The sequence below is a fragment of the Pipistrellus hanaki genome (assembly GCF_964339955.1).
Source record: "Pipistrellus hanaki genome assembly, chromosome: 16".
NCBI classification, from domain to species: domain Eukaryota; kingdom Metazoa; phylum Chordata; class Mammalia; order Chiroptera; family Vespertilionidae; genus Pipistrellus; species Pipistrellus hanaki.
In genome coordinates, this window is record NC_140518.1 from 43,445,540 (window position 1) to 43,464,148 (window position 18,609).

Here is an 18,609-nt window from a genome sequence, read left to right on the forward strand (position 1 = left end):
TTCCTTGACATTTCCTGAACTTTGAGGGAGGAGGGGAGAAAAAGGCATGTGACAGATCTGATACCTTGAAGTGAAAGACTCAAAGTACTTTTTAAATAAAAAACAAATACACAAAAAATATAAAACACATTAATTTAAACTGGTTTTATATTCTTTAAAAAAAAGTTTTAATGTATTTCAAAGAGGAAGGGAGAGAGAGAGAACCATCAATGATAAGAAAGAATAATTGATTGGCTGCCTCCTGCAAGCCCCCTATTGGGGATGGAACCTGCAATCCAAGCATGTGCCCTGACCAGGAATTGAACCATGATCTCCTAGTTCATAGGTCAACATTTAACCACTGGGCAACACTGGCCAGGCTGTTTATTCTGATTCATAAATAGGTGGAAACCTCTTAATGATTGCAATTTATATTTCTTGGTCTCCTCAAGTTTTATAGAGACCCTTTTGTCTAATTTCTTTTCTTTACACCAGAGGAGACCATGGCTCTGAGCAGAGCCTTGTGGGGAAGCATGTGTGTTTTGGAGTAAGACCGATCCCATCTGAGTTCCAGCTTTCTCACGGGCTGCGAGACTCTGAACACATACTGAGTGTCTCTAAGCCCCAATTCTTTCACCTATAAAATGAGGAAAATGGAACACGTTTAATTAAGCTATTGTAAAAATAGAATGAGATTACATATGCAAAGTGTCCAGCACAGTGCTATAAATGTCATAACCTAGTGAATATTGCTACAGTGTTACCATCCAGATTTCAACTACTTGGACACCCAATAAACATTGGGTTCTGTGGTTAATAATGATCATCTACTTTGATATCCTTTCACTCTGTGACCTTACAAGCGATCTACATTGTACAGGGGAAAGGAGAAAGTTTAACTTTGCTGGGAAGAAAGATTAAGAGGGAAAATACTGCTAGGAAGAGACAAATATAAAAAGAAACTATGAGGCATGGCCGCCGTGTGAGCAGCCTTCACCGTCCATATGCATTTTCCGTTTGTTTGTGAGTGACCTGTGTAAGAGACAATTCTTAACAACATCCACATGTTCCATGGCAGGGCAGTCTGGAATGAAACCCAAGAGGGGATGAGATCAGGGTGGACACACTGGTGTTTGCAGCAGTCTGATAGGAGGAGAAGAAATGCTAGGAGGCATCTTACTTTTCCTCTCAATCAATAGTGTGAGTATACAAACACCTCTGAGCACCGAGAACAAAACAAACGAAACTGCTATGTGGGAACCAAAAGGAGCTTTGGGTAAACAGAAATTAAACATTGCAATGGAGCAGGAGAAGGAGCCATCGGAGCCAGAATGGAGAGTGGAGTCTTGAGGCAGGACATGCTTAGCCCCAACATCCCTGCATAGGAGTCAATTCTGTAGCTGATTCAGCAGTGCTAGGGTGCTGGGGTGCTTGGGGTGGTGGGGTGGTGGGGTGGTGCGGTGGTGGGGTGGTGCGGTGGTAGGGTAGTAGGGTGATGGGGTGGGGGGATGGTAGGTGGTGGGGTGCTGGGGTTGTAGGTTGATGGGTGCTGGGGTGGTGGGGGGATGGTAGGTGGTGGGGTGCTGGGGTTGTAGGTTGATGGGTGCTGGGGTGGTGGGTAGTGGGGTGATGGGTGGGGTTGTGGGGTAGTGGGTGCTGTGGAGGGTAGGGAGAGACGGCAGAATCCCTCTTCTCAGTGTCATGTCAATTGCAGGGCTCTTTCTGTTGAGTGTGTGCTTTGCTCATTTATGTGACCAGCGCCGGCAGGGAATGAGAATGCTCCTCCTGGCATATGTTTTCCCACTTCCCGGGCCGGTGTTTACACTAATAACACACTGCCCTGCATGAGGTGCTCCCTCCGTTAACCCCGCACAGCTGCTAATTAGCAGGTCACTTGCGGGTGAGAGTGTGCTTGTGTTGTGCCTCTTAGCTGGCCACTGCGTTATTGTAACCACTGTAAGGCCCGCATGCAGCTGCCATCGGGGTGTGCTCCGAGGCCCGTGTGTGTGATTACGGGCATTAGCCGGAGACGGGGCCTGCCAGCTGACATTCAAGAGGCAATAATAACTTAATTTCCCTCCCAACAAACTGGCTCTCTCGCCGGAAATTTAGTTACCCTCTGAACTCTGGAATTTGAAAATGCCTGAAGCTAGCACACCAAGCCGTGGCCCTAGTTGCCTGAGGAACAACCAGGAGACAACATAACTCCATACCTATCTGTTTCCAAGTAAAGATGCATCATCAGAGGAATCAGCTGGCTTTCACAGGGCATTTGGCACAATAACAGTCTCCATACGAAGGTTTTGCCCACCTGGCATCTCTGATTGGGCACAGTTGAGGCAATGGTTTGCTTTGTCAGTATGCTTGGAACCAACAATTGGAGCGTTCCTCTGGGCACTTGCTCCCTGGGGCCCGAAAGTCCCCATGTTTTCTCGGCTGAAATATTTCTCCCCCATGGTCTCCCCACCAAGCTGTGGGGCGAAGACCTTCTCTCTGTGGTAGCATTCCTGACCCCTCTCTCTTTCACCTCCAGAAGTTGTGCTCTGCTTCTCGTTGTGTTTTTAGCACTTGGTATAGTCATTATGACATGTTATCTCTCACGGTATGATTATTTGCACTCACATCTGTGTCTCAGCGTTGGCTGGGAGAAGCCTGTGGCATCTGCTTCTGAATCACCTTGGTAACACCTTGGATGCCTTTCACCCAGCGGGTGCAAAAGGTAGTTGTTAAATCAATTTAAAACCTGTCTTACAAGGCTGTACTCATTTGGTATTTTAAAATATGTATAAAACTTTAAGCACAATGGCAAACACAAAAGTTAAAAAAGATGAATGTATTTGATTATTTAAAAATAAAGTCTGTATTTAGTACAGTATACATAAATAGATTTCTCCCTATAGGTTAGATAATATTTTGTATATTTTGCACCTATATAGTTATAAATATATTTCTTTATGTACACATTAGGGGCCAGGTGCATAAAAAGGTCTGAGGCTTGCCTGCACCTCAGGCTGGCCCTGGGAGGCTGCGAGCTGAGGGGACTGGGGGACTCTGGATGTAGGCACCCCAGCAGGGCTGAGGGGACTGGGTGCCGCCATCTTGTGGCTGTGGGCACTACCATATTTGAGGGCATGGCAGTTAATTAGCATATTCCCTCCTTATTGTCTGTGGGCGCCACCATCTTTGTGAGGGTGTGATGGTCAATTAGCATATTCCCTCTTTATTAGGGAATGATCATATCTATATTTGTGTCTATATCTAATATTTTAAATGAAATTGTAAAACTTTTAATGACCTACAAAAAACTTGATATTTTCTGAAATGATAAAAGAAAATTACAAAACATTATAAATATGGTGAATACATATTCGCATTAAAATATTTTTGTGATCATGGTGTCTTCCCTGCCATGGACAACGGGGGTTGGGGGGGGCATATCTAGGGAAGGGTTTGGGATGGGAATGGGGGAATAAGGACAATTATGTGAAACCATAATCAATTTTTAAAAATCAATAAAATATATTTTTTTAAAAAATAAAATATTCTTGTGATAAATATTTATGCACTTTTAATCCGGAAAGTTAAGCATAAATAATAACATTGATGAGATTTGGATTACTTTTGCTTTCTTTATTTTGCTAATATGTATTTTCTAAAATGATATATATATACATATATATATATATATATATATAACTTTTGTACTCAGGAGGAAATTATTATTAATATATAATTTTATTAATATATTTTCAAAGTTTTATAAGAAAAAAGACTTTAACATCACCAAATTCTCTTTAAAATAATCTCTGAGCTGCCTGGATGGTGTGGCTCAAGTAGTGGTTGGAGTACCTTCCCATCCACTGAAAAGTCACGGATTTTATTCCTGGTCAGAGCACATACTTGGGTGGTGGGTTTGATCCCTGGTCAGGGCATGTACTGGAAACAACCAATCGATGTTTCACTCTCACATCTATATTTCTCTCTTTCTCACTTCCTTACCCTCTCTTTAAAATCAATAAAATGTCCTCATGTGAGGATTAAAAAAAAAAAAAATACTTCAAGCCAAAAAGTGATGTTGGAAAGTGGTAGTAGTATGTGTGTGTTTTCTTATGCTTATTATATAAGTAGGCTTAATTTATTTTATATGAATTACATATTTCAGGGTGGGGGTAGATATTGTGTTTCTGGGTTCACAGGTGCAGCAGGAATTGGGCAGGAAGTTAAGATAATTTGAAGGGAAAACACCAGGGCTGGGGCTAGAGCAATATTAAATCAAACACGGACTTTAGGTAGTTATTTGTTTATGTTGTGTATATGTTGTAAAAGGTGCACACTTAGTTGAATTAGGCAATAGCTAAAAAGCAATTAACCAAGTTTTCTGAAATGGCCACATCCAAGGCAAAATGCTTCTCATCTTGAAAATCATTTTTTTTTAAATTTCTACGGCTATGATTTAAATATGAAAATTGTATCCATTTAAAAAATAAAGAGAGAGAAAATTTAGCCCTAACTGGTTTGGCTCAGTGGATTGAGTGTCAGCCTGTGGACTGAAGGGTCCTAAGTTCAATTTTGGTCAAAGGCATATACCTTGGCTGTGGGCACATCCCCAGTAGGGAGTGTGCAAGAGGCAGCTGAATCAATGTTTCTCTCTCATTGATGTTTCTAATTCTCTATCCCTCTACTTTCCTCTCTGTAAAAACAAAACAAAACAAAACAAAAACAATAAAATATATATTTTTTAAAAGAGTGAAAATTTAGGCTTCAGTTAGATCATTACACCATATCACCACAGCTGAGCCAGGACTCCAAACCAGTCTACTTGACTCAATGCTCCAGATTCTGATTGCCTTCCAGATAGCAAACAGTCATCAGCAAAGCATACAAGTGTGTTCTGGATTTACAGTTCTTTAAGTTTTGCCCTAGCCTTCATTTTACAGACAACATGCTGAGCAAAGATGTATTTAAGTGTGGAGGATGTTGTTGGTGCCCTGCCCAGATCCCCTTCTCAAGGCCAGTGGTACTGACTGCAGCCCCTGTGGGTGGTGGCTCCTGATGGCTGAAGTCAGCCCTGTCTCCAGGGATGTCCCAGGTGGAGAGGAACCATCCTCATCAGGAGATGGCATCCTCCTTCCTCACCCTGAGGGGCAGAGAGGAGAGACAGCCAGAGGTCACTGACTGACAGACACAGGGACATGAGGACCTCCTCCTAGCTTTGAGGTGGACTCTAACCCATGATGTGACTTGTGCTTCAGGGTTCTCTGTGGGATCAGGCAGAAGCCAGTCTGAAGCTCAGAGCACAACCTGGCTCGGCTTTTTTCCTCTACTGCAGCTGCCTTCCCTACTCCCCTTTTCCTAAACCACTCATGAGAAACTCCGCATCTCAGGCTCTGCTTCTGGATGCCCCACCCAAAACATTTAGATATGTGAGTAATTGAATAGAAGTATTTTATGATGCATTAAATGTGACTTCTATAAATAAATTCAACAACTTTCATATGTGTGAGCTATTTGTGTTTCCTAGTCTGTGAACAGTCTATTCACAAGCTTTGCTCATGTCAAATGCTGCCTAATGTTTGCTTGCTATGTTACTCTTCTTTTTCAAAACCCTCCTCACTACCTTTGCTTATTTTTGAATATGTTAACTTGAAAATTAGGTTGTCTAATTCTCCCATAAAATCATGTTGGGACTGTAGTGCATGTATGGATAAAGTAGGATGAATTCACAATCCTTATGATGCTGGGTATTCCAGCTAAAGCACGGGACAACTTCATTTATTTAAACTTCCTTTATGTTCCCACGAGAGACTGCACTTTATTAAGTTTATTCCTTTGTATTTACTTACTTTTATTTTTTGCAAACAAAGTCTTTTATTTCATTATGAATTCTAATCACTTGTTTTCCTATGTGTATATTGCTGATTTTTGCATATTGATTTTTAGTCTGTATATTTACTGTGTTCATATTGTAGTGTTTTGGGTTGATTCAATAGTATGTTACAGGATGTGCTGTACAATCACAGCACTACAGTGGCGATTTTACATCCTTTTTCTCAATATTTACATCTTTATTTTTTCTCTTATTTAATAATATTGGCCAGAATCTCCAGAATAAAGATAAATAAATGTACATTATAACCATTAGTGGACATTCTTTTATTGTCTCTGATTTAGGTTGAAATTCTTTTAGTGTTTTTTCCCCCATTAAGCTTGGTGCTGGCTTTTGTTGGAGACAGATGTATTTTAGCATCTATGCATCTATTTCATTAACTTATTAAGAAGACAATTAGATTTTCTGTTTTATTAAAAAGAGAATAGGGAGTCAGTTCATCTCTAAAATTGGTAAAAATAAAGAAATGATTACTCATTAATTTACATTTCCTACTTGTTCTGTGCCACTAAGTCACCCAATAGTAGGTGAACAGAAGCACCTTTTACAGTATTTCAGCTGATTAGGAGAAAAGGGAAATGAAAGAGTTAGACTATCATCATTTCATAATTTCCAATAAATTAATGAATCTACGCATTGGGAATCGACTTAACATTGTAAGAAGAGAAACAACCAGTTATATGCTTTCTGATGGAAAACTACAAAACTGCCTATACTTGCAAAGGCGTCCACCTAAGTCTGAAAAGCCTGTCAACCCAGCTGTCAATGTGAACCAACACAGAAGACAGAGACCTGTCAAACCATGCCATGAGCCTACTATCTAAGTAAAACGGAGGCTGTGGGAAAATCTGCATGCCAAAGGTATAGATTCCTCAATAAATAAGTTATAAAGAAAATATAGCCAAAAAAAGAGGGATGTGTAGATTAAAATCTTAAAAGGCATATTAATAAAAAGTCGATAAGTGAATAGGTACAGATATACACAAGTAATTAGTCAAAGAAATGTAAGGTTGAAATACTATCAAAGTCAGGACGATGGTTATTTTTAGAAGAGGACACACGACAGAGCTTCTAAGATAACTAAAAAAAATGTCTAGTTTTTTTACCCAAAAGGTAGTTATAAAACAACTGAAGTTTGTCACCACCAATCACCACAATTCAATGCCAATTGAAATCCCCAATTTGGGGTGTTTTATTAAAACACTCAATTGTGATACAGCTTAATTGCAAAACAGCCCAGCTGTGAGACAGCTCAGTGAAGCAGCTCAGATGAAGTGGCTGTAGGGTTACAGCTCCTGCACGGGTGTCGCAGCTCAGTTCTGGGCACACTCAGTATGTGATGGAAAATGAAAGTGCACCCAGTTGAAGCAAAGGTGAAGCTGTCCTATGTAGACAAGAGTGCCCAGCCATGGTCTCTGGCCATTTCCATGCAAATTAAGACTCCAAATCCTAATTGTTTGATTGGTCCAAATAGCATTATCTTGATTAGTCAGAATGGAGCTACTCTGATTGGTTGACAAAGATGCAAGTGAGGACTTAGCTGTGCAAGTCCAATTAGATGGGAACATTTTTAGTCCTATTGGTCAAAATGTGAAACTAGGAGCTTTCTTATAAGGGCCAGCTCACATGAACAACGTAGGAACAACGTGCAGGAGGCTTGGCAGCCCAGTCTGTGTCTTTTCCCTGAAATGCAGTGTGTAAGAGAGAACCTCTGTGGACAATGGCTGCTTTACTCTGCTTATGAATTTGAGCCCAGCTAACCCTGATGAGTTCTTTGTGGCAGGTATATTCCTAGTCAATAACTTCCTTCTATCAATTTTGTGTAGTTTTCTATATTTTGTGTTTTATTTTATAGTAAATGGATTAAATTAAAATGGAGGGAGGTTGGTTAATTTTGTATTTGCAGAAAAGTAGACCTGACAAGTATTCCAAGTAGCCAGCTTTCCAAGGCGAATGGCTACCAGGAAGACAGGGGTTACCTAGGAGGCCAAGTAGGTGGAATAGAAATTTGTGCAGTGGCATGCTGGTAAGCCAGATTTCTAAGTAAAGACGCCCTGGTTTGTCACATATTGCTCATTTTCATGATGTTGATACTCCCAACCTCTCTTTCAAGCTCCAAAGTGATGTTTGTGAATGTGGATAGATGTGCAGTATCGATTCTTACCAGCCAGTGAGAACCCATTCCAGGGGATTATTAAATGTGTCAGCACCGAGATACATTTGGTTGTCTTCCACTTTGTTTTAGGGTAGACCAACATCTGGGGCTTAGTACAATATTGTGTTTCTATGAACAGAAACATTGACTTGTTTTGATGAAAGCTTGAAATGAAATAGATGGCCTTTGTGAGAATCAGGCACAAAGGCCATGGAGACGCTCATGCTTGCTTCCTTTCCCATTTGTATTCCTTAAATGATGCCAATTTTTATATAAAGTAGGAAAGAGTGTCTCTCTCCTTGATCCTCTATTGAAAGCATGAGAAGTCTTAGAAAAAAAAGATTAGATGATGCAGCTGCACTGATAAATGATTTAGGGTGGCAGAGTTATGGCAGGGTGTGATGAGAGAAGGCCAGGGAGCTAAATGTTTCTTACTTGAGTGATTAAATAATGTCTGCCTCTGGTTGCATGAACATGGAAAATATAAGGAATGTAGCAAAGCTGAAAGCTCAAGTGTACTACCCTGTGAATTAAGCCAATATACACGTTTCAGGGAAATCAAATTTTATGGCTTAATGAGTTTTGAAAATTGATGTAAGAGAGATAAATATTAAAATGGCATCCCCTCTGATCCCCATGTTTCTGGGCACCTTGAGAACACATGAAGCAAAGTTTCTCTAGCACTCGATTTTGCAAGATTATCAGAGGATGAGAATCTGGCTCTGCCTCAGAATCACTTAGGATAATTGTTGAAAACCCAGCTTCCAGAGCCCTGCTGAAGAGATTTGGGGCAGGGTTCAAAAATTTTTATTTCCAAAAAATCTCTCCAAGTGGTTCTTATGTGACCAGTCCACAAGCAGGTGTTTTGGAATGCTAACTTACTTGACAGGAGCATATCTTGGGGCAGGGAGCATGGCAATAGAGAGGAAGGACTGGAGTGAATAAGGATGGACAATAGAAGCAACTGCTTCTCAGTGACCAGAAATGAACCTCAAACTGTTATAAAGTGATTCAGCATCTTTTCAAGCACCCAAGTACCTGTTCCCATGCTCAGTGATCGCCTTTCTCAGTCTCTGATCTGTACCCCCAGTAATACATGTTGGGTTATTCTAATCTTATATATTATAACAAAAAAAAGATTTCTCAGACTACTCTGCCATCCTCCTGGCAGTTTATCGGGGGAAAGAACTTTAAAGCAAACTTTATTCTTTAGTTGCAGACCTTCAGACAGCACACAGGTAAGTAAAGGAGGTATGGACTTAACTCAGGGACTCTCTCTGAGATGTTAAAAACATACTTTATAACTGGCCTTCTATGAACAATGTATATCTTTCCTAATACTACAAAAATCAGGTAAAAATATGAATCATTTAGTAAAGAAGCTTTTCCTCTTAGTTCTTATTAGATCAAAGTTTTTCCTCATTCTAATTTAATTGAATGAGATAAAGCTTATTACATATCTAGTCCTGTTGCTTGCACACAGTAAAATCTCTGTACACCAGAGCTCCCTTCTCATTTCCTATGGCTCCAGTGGACACTCAGACAACATAAACACTTTGTAGCAGCTCCAAGAACAAAATTAATCTATGAATGACTCATCAATAGAATTCACAATTAAATTCTGCTTCCAATTCAAAGGTGGACTGTGGAGTGGACTCCCTAATTTAATATGGAGGATCTCATTGAAGTACTCAGAGTGATTATGGGCCTTTTAAACTTGGCCTCATTTTTAACATGACTGGGAAACAGTGTAAAGAGTTGTGGTTGAGAGCACAGATTGCAGAGTCAGGGAGTGCTGGGTTTCTGTCTAGACTTAACGCTTTGTGGTCTTAGGTAAATCTGAGCCTTGGCTTCCAGCTTGTATGATTGGTGTGTGTGTGTGTGTGTGTGTGTGTGTGTGTGTGTGTGTGTGACTTCATAGAGTTGTAAGCAATACTAATGTAATTCAAGAAGAGTCATCAGTATTGTTCCTCAATAAAAATAATTGCTATTTATATATTATTGCTTTCTGAATATGCACCTAATACACAGACTACAAAGAAAACAGACAGATCCTTATCTAATTGTGAACTCTGGTTGATTGGACACTGGTAACCAAAAACTGATGGTATCTTTCCTCTGCAGTATCATTCACTATCCTTCTGTTCTTAAAAAATTACATTCTTCAGAGGGGTCAAAGATGGTCACAGAGTAGATAGATGTTATACCCACCTCCTCCCAGGACCAAACTGGAACTACAACTAAAGTATAGAGCAATCAACCTGAAGACTAGCTGGAGACTGACTGGCTTGAGAGAAGTCTTATAACCAAGAATTTACAGAAGAAGCCACATTGAGACTGGTAGGAAGGGCAGAGTCATAGAAAGGCCTGTCCCTGCTCCTGTGCTGATAGCAGAGCTTTCAGAGGGATAGCTCAACTACAAAGGTTCCCCTGAGGACTGTGCATTCTGAACCCCACACCAGGCTCCCCATTCCAGAAAACCAGAGCCAGGAGGAGGAGCTCACATAACATCTAGCTGTGAAAATTAGCCGGAATTCTGTCTGCCAGGAGAGAGGAGAGTTTGCTAGAGACACAGGCACTTTTTTAAAGGCCCAACACACAAAATGTCATTCATTGCTACTCACCTTTGGCTCCATCAGAGGGAGGGAATAGTGAACTATAGTCTCTAGAGGAAAGACTGGGGTGTGTGTCTCTGGGGAGAAAACTGAGGGGACAGCCAATGGGACCCATGTGCAGTCACTCTCCTGCACCACAGACAACATTTTTATTGGATGAAACACTCTTTTTCCTATGGCTTCAGCCATGGGCAAAGCAAAAGTCCCAGTCTCTGCTCTCCCGCCCTGCAGAGATCACACCCTACTGAAGAGAAAGGTCCCTGAGCCCAGGAAGAGGTCTGGGCAGACCCAGGAGATGTCAGTGAGTGAGTTGTGTGGCTTTGGGGTTGGCGCCATTATCCCCACTTTCCCATTAAACTGACTACTGCCCCACCTCCCCATGGGAGATTAGCTAACCCCATTCTCCTGCCTCTTAGTGCTCTATCCTGCAGAGTTCTGGACAAAATCCAGAACAGATTGAGTTGTGTGACTCTCAGGCAAGAGTCACTCCCCTCAACTTTCCTCAAGCCTAAACAGCACTTTCCCTTCTCCCAACTACTGGTGGCCCTTCCCTGCTGAGATTGGGCTCCTGGCAGAATCTGGGACAGATTGGCTCTAGGATTGGGGGCATTTTTCCTCACACAGTGAGGCAGCATAGAGCCTTCCATTCCATTGGTCTGTTTGGGCCAGATAAACGCTGCTGGCCTCACCCAGATCACTCCTTGAGATGCCACCCAACCATAAAGGTGTGTGAACTCCAGTGGCAGCTCGACTGTGTATACCCATGGTATTTGTTGATTGACCTCAGACCCAGCACTGGCACTGAGTTTGAACTTGTGTAGGTCTGGTGAACACCACTTGCTTCTACTTGGTGACTCACTGAGGACATACTTCATGCAACTTAAATATTGCTAGAGGTTATTTTGTAGACTAAGCTGAATAGGCAGCTGGCAGGGGGATACAGGCAGAAAAGACATTGGGGTTTCTTGTCACTTTTGCTGACTTAACCCCAGGCACAGAACTGGTGAAAAGATTTTTCCTGTGCACACCCAGGCCTAGTAGACACAGCCACAAACTGTGGATCACTTTGTAGCTCCAAACATGTCTATCCGGGATCAGTTGCAAACAGTCTGACACTGGCCTGTACCAGGGTGCCTCCCAAGAAGGCCTAAAGCCAATACACCCAGTGGCCAGCTTTAGAAAACATCAGAGCAGGATCTGGTAAGCTTCACAAGCAGCACATTCAAAAGAGATCTCAGTGGATACCAGACCCTGCTGAAGCGAATTCTGCTCTGTGCGGTCAGTGCCTGCAGAGCAGCTCATACACTGTGGTTAGGATTGATCCTCACAGTCATATTTTTTTTAAAATATATTTTATTGATTATTTACAGAGAGGAAGGGAGAGAGATAGAGAGCTAGAAATGTCGATGAGAGAGAAACATCGACCAGCTGCCTCTTGCACACCCCCTACCGGGGATGTGCCCACAACCAATGCCCACAACCAGCCCTTGACCGGAATCGAATCTGGGAACTTTCAGTCCGCAGACCAACGCTCTACCACTGAGCCAAACCAGTTACGGCTCCTCACAGTCATCTTACCTGAGGGTCAATACCATGCCCAAATGGGCCAATAGAAATCAAGACTCAATTACAACAGTAGAGCCCAGATAACCCACAAGGGACATTCTTGGAGCACCCAGTGCAGATGATTTAAGAGTCTATGCTGCTAGGTCCTACAGGACACCTACTATGTATACTGTACCAAGACTGGGAGCCAAAACAGAACTACCTAATACATAATAATAAACACAAGGAGCGAGTCAAAATGGGAGAAAAAGAAACATGCCTCAAATAAAAGAATAGGAGAAATATACAGAAAAAGAACTAAATAAAATGGAGGCAAGCAATTTATTAGACATAGAGTTCAAAAGAATGGCTATAAGGATGCTCAAGGAAATTACTGAGAACTAAAGCATCATGAAAAAGGACATAAAAAAACAAACATTAAAAACAGTCATAAATGAAGAATACAATATCTGAAATGAAGCATACACTAGATGGAATAAACAGTATGTTGGATGAAGCAGAGTAATGAATCAGTGATTTGGAAGACAAGATAGTAAAAGACACCCAGTCAGAACAGCAAAAAAAAAAAAAAAGAATTAAAAAAAACAACAACAATAAGGACAGTCCTAACCGGTTTGGCTCAGTGGATCGAGTGCTGGCCTGCAGACTGAAAGGTCCCAGGTTTGATTCCTGTCAAAGGTATATACCTTGGTTATGGGCATGAATATGCAGGAGGCAGCTGAATCAGTTTTTATCACTCTCTATCCCTCTCCCTTCCTCTCTGTAAAAAACAAAAACAAAACAAAACATTAAAAACAAAACAAAACACAATAAGACATTTAAAAAAAAATGAGGATAGTTTAAGGGAATTTTGGGGCAACATGAAGCATACAAACCTCTGAATTATAGGGGTTTTAGGAGAAGAAGAAGATCAAGGATTGAAAACCCATTTTAAGAAATAATGATTGAAAAAATTACTACCTGTTGAAGGAAAATGATACACAAGTCCAGGAAGTGCAGAGAGTTCTAAAAAAGATGAACCCAAAGATGCACACACCAAGACACATCATAATTAAAATGACAAAGGTTAAAGACAAAGTGAAAATCCTAAAAGCAGCAGGAGAAAAATAGTAAGTTGACTACAAGGAACTCTCAGAAATCTCTGTTTGATTATCAAAAACATTTCAAGTCAGAAGAGATTCATTTAAAATTTTTAAATGAGCCGAGACCGGTTTGGCTTAATGGATAGAGCGTCAGCTTGGGGACTGAAGGGACCCGGGTTCGATTCTGGTCAAGGGCATGTACCTTGGTTGCGGGCATATCCCCAGTAGGGGGTGTGCAAGAGGCAGCTGATCAATGACTCTCTCTCATTGATGTTTCTAGCTTTCTATCTCTCTCCCTTCCTCTCTGTACAAAATCAATAAAATATATTTAAAAATAAATAAATAAAATAAAATTTTTAAATGAAAGTTCTGTACCTACAACCAAGACTACTTTGCCCAGCAAGGCTACCATTTAAAATTTAAGGAGAAATAAAGAGCTTCCTAGACAAGGAAAAGCTAAAGGAATTTGTTACCACCTACCCAGTATTGTAAAAATTGTTAAAGGGTTTTCTTTAAGAAGTAGAAGAAAATAACAGAGAAACATAGTTAAAAGAATAAAATGGAAATAAATATGTACCAATCAATAATCACTTTATATATAAACTAGAGGCCTGGTGATGAAATTCGTGCACTGGGAGGGGGGGCAGTCCTCCTTGACCCAGCCTGCACTTTCTTCAATCAGGGACCCCTCAGGATGTTTGACTGCTGGTTTAGATCAGGCTTAAACCAGCAGTCAGACATCCCTCTCCCACTGGCCTAGTCACCCCTCACTGCCAGCCTAATCACCCCCAACTGCACCCCCCCTGATGGCCTGGTCACTCCTAACTGCCCCCCCCCCCTTACAGGCCTGGTAGCTACTTCCCCTTTCGGCTTAATCACCCCTCACTGCCCCCCCCCCATACCAGCCTAATCACCCCCAACTTCTCCCCTGCCAACCTCATCGCCCCTCTCATCCCCCCTCCCCCCCACCACCAGCCTGGTTGCCCCACACAGCCTGCTTGTTCAGTCATTTGGTCATTCCTCATTAACCCCCCTGTCAGCCTGGTCATAGGCAGCCATATTGTGAGGGCATAAAGGCCAATTTGCATATTACCTCTTTATTATCTAGGATTATCTAGGATAGCTTAAATGCTCCAATCAAAAGACATAGGGTAGCTGAATGGATAAGAAAATAAGACCCAGATATATGCTGTTTACCAGAGAACCACCTCAGAAAGAAAGATACAGACCAAAAGTAAAGGGATGGAAAAAGATATTTCATTCAAAAGGAAATAAAACAAGCAGGCATAGCAATACATGTATCCGACTTTGAAACAAAGGCTATAGTAACAGACAAAGAAAAACTCTACATAATAATAAAGAGAACAATCCAACAAGAGGATAATCGCCTTTGTAAACATTTATACAAACAACATAAGAGCACCTAAATATGTAAAGTAAATCTTGATGGACATAAAAGGAGAAATTGACAGTACCAGATGTACCGGTTAATAATGCAGGTTTTTTTCAATAGATAGAAAAAACATATGTTGATATATATGCTATTTTGTTGTATTAACAGCAAGTTTCAAACCTTATGTCAAATTTTCTGAAGGTGTTAGCATCATAGATATTTTTACACTTAAAAATGTTGAATTTCATGCTAGAAAAAAAGCATTTGGGGAAAGTTTTAATTTATTTATTTTTAAGAGAAGTGCTGCTGGAAGTTATTGTACACTTTGGGAAGCTTACGGTGAACATGCTCCATCTCAGGTTATTTGTGAACACTGGTTTAAATGCTTTAAAAGTGATGATTTTGATGTGAAAGATGAAGAACATTCACGTCAACTGAAAAAGTTTGAAGACCAACAGTTATAAGCATTATTGGATGAAGATTCATGTAAAACTCAAAAACAACTTGCAGAAGGATTAAACATTGCTCAGCAAATAATTTCTGATCATTTACAAGCAATGGGAAAGATTTTAAAGGAAGGAAAATGGTTGCCACATCAACTGAACAAAGACAAATGAAAAATCAAAAAGTTATCAGTAAAATGTTGCTTCAACGGCATGAACATATTTTTGTTTGTTTGTTTGTTTGTTTGTTTGTTTTTTGCATTGAGTTGTGGCAATGAAAAGTGGATTTATTCTGAGAATTCCAAATGCACAAAATTATGAGTGAAAAAGGTATGGCACATTTACACAATGGAATATAAGTTGGCTGTAAAAAAAAAAAAACAACAACAAATAAATCTTATCTTTTGTGACAGGATGGATGGACCTGGGGGGCATTATGCTGAGTGAAATAAGCCAGTCAGAGAAAGACAAATACCATATGATCTCACTTAAATGTGGAATCTAATGAATGGAAAAAAAAAAAAAAACCTAACAAACAAAATAGAGACAGACTCATAGATACAGAGAATAGACTGACAGCTGTCAGAGGAGAGGAAGTATTTGGGGGAAAAGAGGGAGGGACTAAGCAACCCCCCCCCCAAAAAAAAAAAAAAACCCAATAACTCATAGACACAGACAACAGTATGGTGATTGCCTGAGGGAAAGACAGGCCTGGGGAGGCAGGAGCGATAAAGGAAATGATAAATGATGATGGAAGGAGACTTAGCTTGGGGAGGTGAACACATAATACAATATACAGATGCTGTACTATAGCATTGCAAGCCTGAAACCTACATAATGTTATCAACCAGTCACCCCAATAAATTCAATTAAAAATAAAATAAATTATGTTCTTATATTAGTTATGCATTTAATCAATTATTGTATGTGACTGTGTGACTGTTTGTTTGTATGTGTGTGACTGTGCATGTGTATGCATACACGTTACAAATTCCCCTTTCTGCATCTCTAATCTGTAAGGGAAACACTGCAACTGTCATTTAACAAGCCTCCTCCGTGATGTTTTTACATGATGTTTCAGAATCATTCGGAACCCTCTTCCTTTATGTACTCATTCGCCTCACAGCTATTTCCTAAGTGCCAACTCTGTCCCTAAAGCCAAAACGCTGAACATTACAGAGAGTGTCCAACCCAGTTCAAAAAGACTGCTCTCCGACCCTCAAACACTTGGAGCTTGTTGCTCAGGAGACAAATGCAGGCCTGGCCTGCGCAGCTCTCTGCCGCAAGCATGCAGGAAGTCACAGAGGCAGGAGCGACCTACTGCCTGCAGGAACAATGACCTTCTCAGTGTAGACAGCGGTGCTCTGGGCTGGGCTCTGTGAGGAGCCGAGTTCTGAGAAATGAGCTGGAAAAGCCGGGCGGGACAGGTTGTAAATAACCTTTTGATTTAGACAGTGCCCACCGTCTGTCTGGCACTTTGCTTTACAAATGTTATTTTATTTGATCAGCATAACAGATAGGTATTATCATAACCCGACATTAGCACATCAAGCGTCTCCTGTGAATTCTAGCTGGGCCAGAGCAACTGGGGAAGCAGCAGCCTCCCCAGCAGGCTGCTGCGCTGGCCCGCAGAAAGCCCTGCAGCCAAAGGCAGGCCTGAGTCTGAAGTGTCAGTTATGTTTCTAACAATTGCATATGGACTTCATTAGCCGGCTAAATGGTACCTATTTCAGCATCCCGCCAGCTGGAGGGATTTCCAGTAAGAAATGTGAGAAGGGAAAATGTCTAGGAATCTCAGGTTCCCCAGGGCCCTCTGGAATTCCTACAGATTAAGCAAGATAAGTCCTTCAGCCACCCTCTCTCCTCTTCCTGCACCCCTCTGGGTAGTCACCTCAGGAATGAATAAGGCCAGAGCACCTGTATCTGTCCAGAGGGGGCCGGGGCTGGTTCCCTCGCATCCCTTTGGCCTCTGAGGCCGAGTCCCCTTCAGGGACTGGAGGCAGGAGCAGAAAGCAGTCATTCAGCAGCCGCTCTCTGTGGGAAATTTGTATCTCTTTGACAGGAGGGCTCTTTATTATATGCTTCCCATTACATCTTTAACACAGCTTTGTGGCGGCTTTTCCCATAGGTTAAGTATAATGACGGGTAACCTAATCCTGAAGGTAACAGAATAATCTTAGAGGACACAAGGCTCCATTTAATTCTTGCCAAATGACAGAATGCGCGCAGACTTTGAACAGACCTCTGCAGAGCTCCAATAAGTTTTTGTGTCTTGTGGAGCTCGGAGCCAGAGTCTTCCCTCTCTATTCTTTTTTCCTGCTCCCAGGCAGGATCTGATTTCACACCAATCGATCCGTAAGAGGATAGTAGTATACAGTTCAAGACAGGCAGCCATGGAGAATTGCTTTATACGCTTCTGATACTCAAGAAGTTTCAGTGCCGGGCGACGAGGTCTCAGTTTTCAAGGAGAGTCAATCCCAGGGCAGAGGACAGAAGAGCCACAAAAAAGCTGGGGTGGGGGGGGGGGGGGGAGGCGCTTTGGAATGAGGGTGATGTGGGCTGGGAGCACAGCTCTGTCTCTTATTAGCTATGTTCTTAGAAACGTCTGGTTCCCAGTTTCCTAATTAATGAAGTGCTGATAAAGCCAGGCCCCTCTTGTAGAAATTCCGCAATAGAACTAAGGAAATGCCATTCGGAGTGTGTGAGAGGGGTACCTTCTCTCACTGGGGCACATTGGGAAGACCTTTTGAAAATGCCATGGAGTGTTGTGTGGCTAATGGCCCCCTCCCCCAGAGTGAGTGTCACGCTGTCTTCTGCACAGCCCACAGTCATCGTGTCCGGCCCTGGAACAATGATGTGTGTGCATGAAGATTCTCTACAATGCTGCTTGTAGAAGAAAAGCATTTACTAAGAGCTTTTTATAGAGTGAAATCGGTATTGTTTTATGTGCTGAGGGTTATGTGAAGAACTACATGGTCCCTTCCCTTCCTCTCCCTGCCTCCTCCCCTCCCAGGGAGCCAGGTACTACTGGAGTTGCAGTAAGATCAGAGAAGTTAAAGTCACCTCTATCAGGGGCAGGGATCCTGGGAATCTTTTTTCATCCTTGTCTTTTTCTGTGACTTTGTAATTCGTTTTTGTAAATCATGATGTATTGGGACTCAGCTATGCCCACTCATTTATAATAGCTTAGGTCTATTCGCCTTCCAGGGGCAGAGCTGGGTGGTTTGGGCAGGGCCATTGACCCACAGAGCCTGAAATCATTATTATCTGAGAAAGTTTGCTGATCCCATGACTAATCTGTTATCAAGCACACCTACTGAGTTCTTTATTCCAGCTATCAGTTTTCAGTTACACAGTTTCTAATGGGTACTTTTTAAGAATTTGTAGTTCTCTGCTTAAGTTCTCCATATGCGAATTTTTGAATGTGACAATCATAGTTATTCTAACGTCCATGAGTACAGGGGCAGATCAGCTTGATTCCATCAGAGT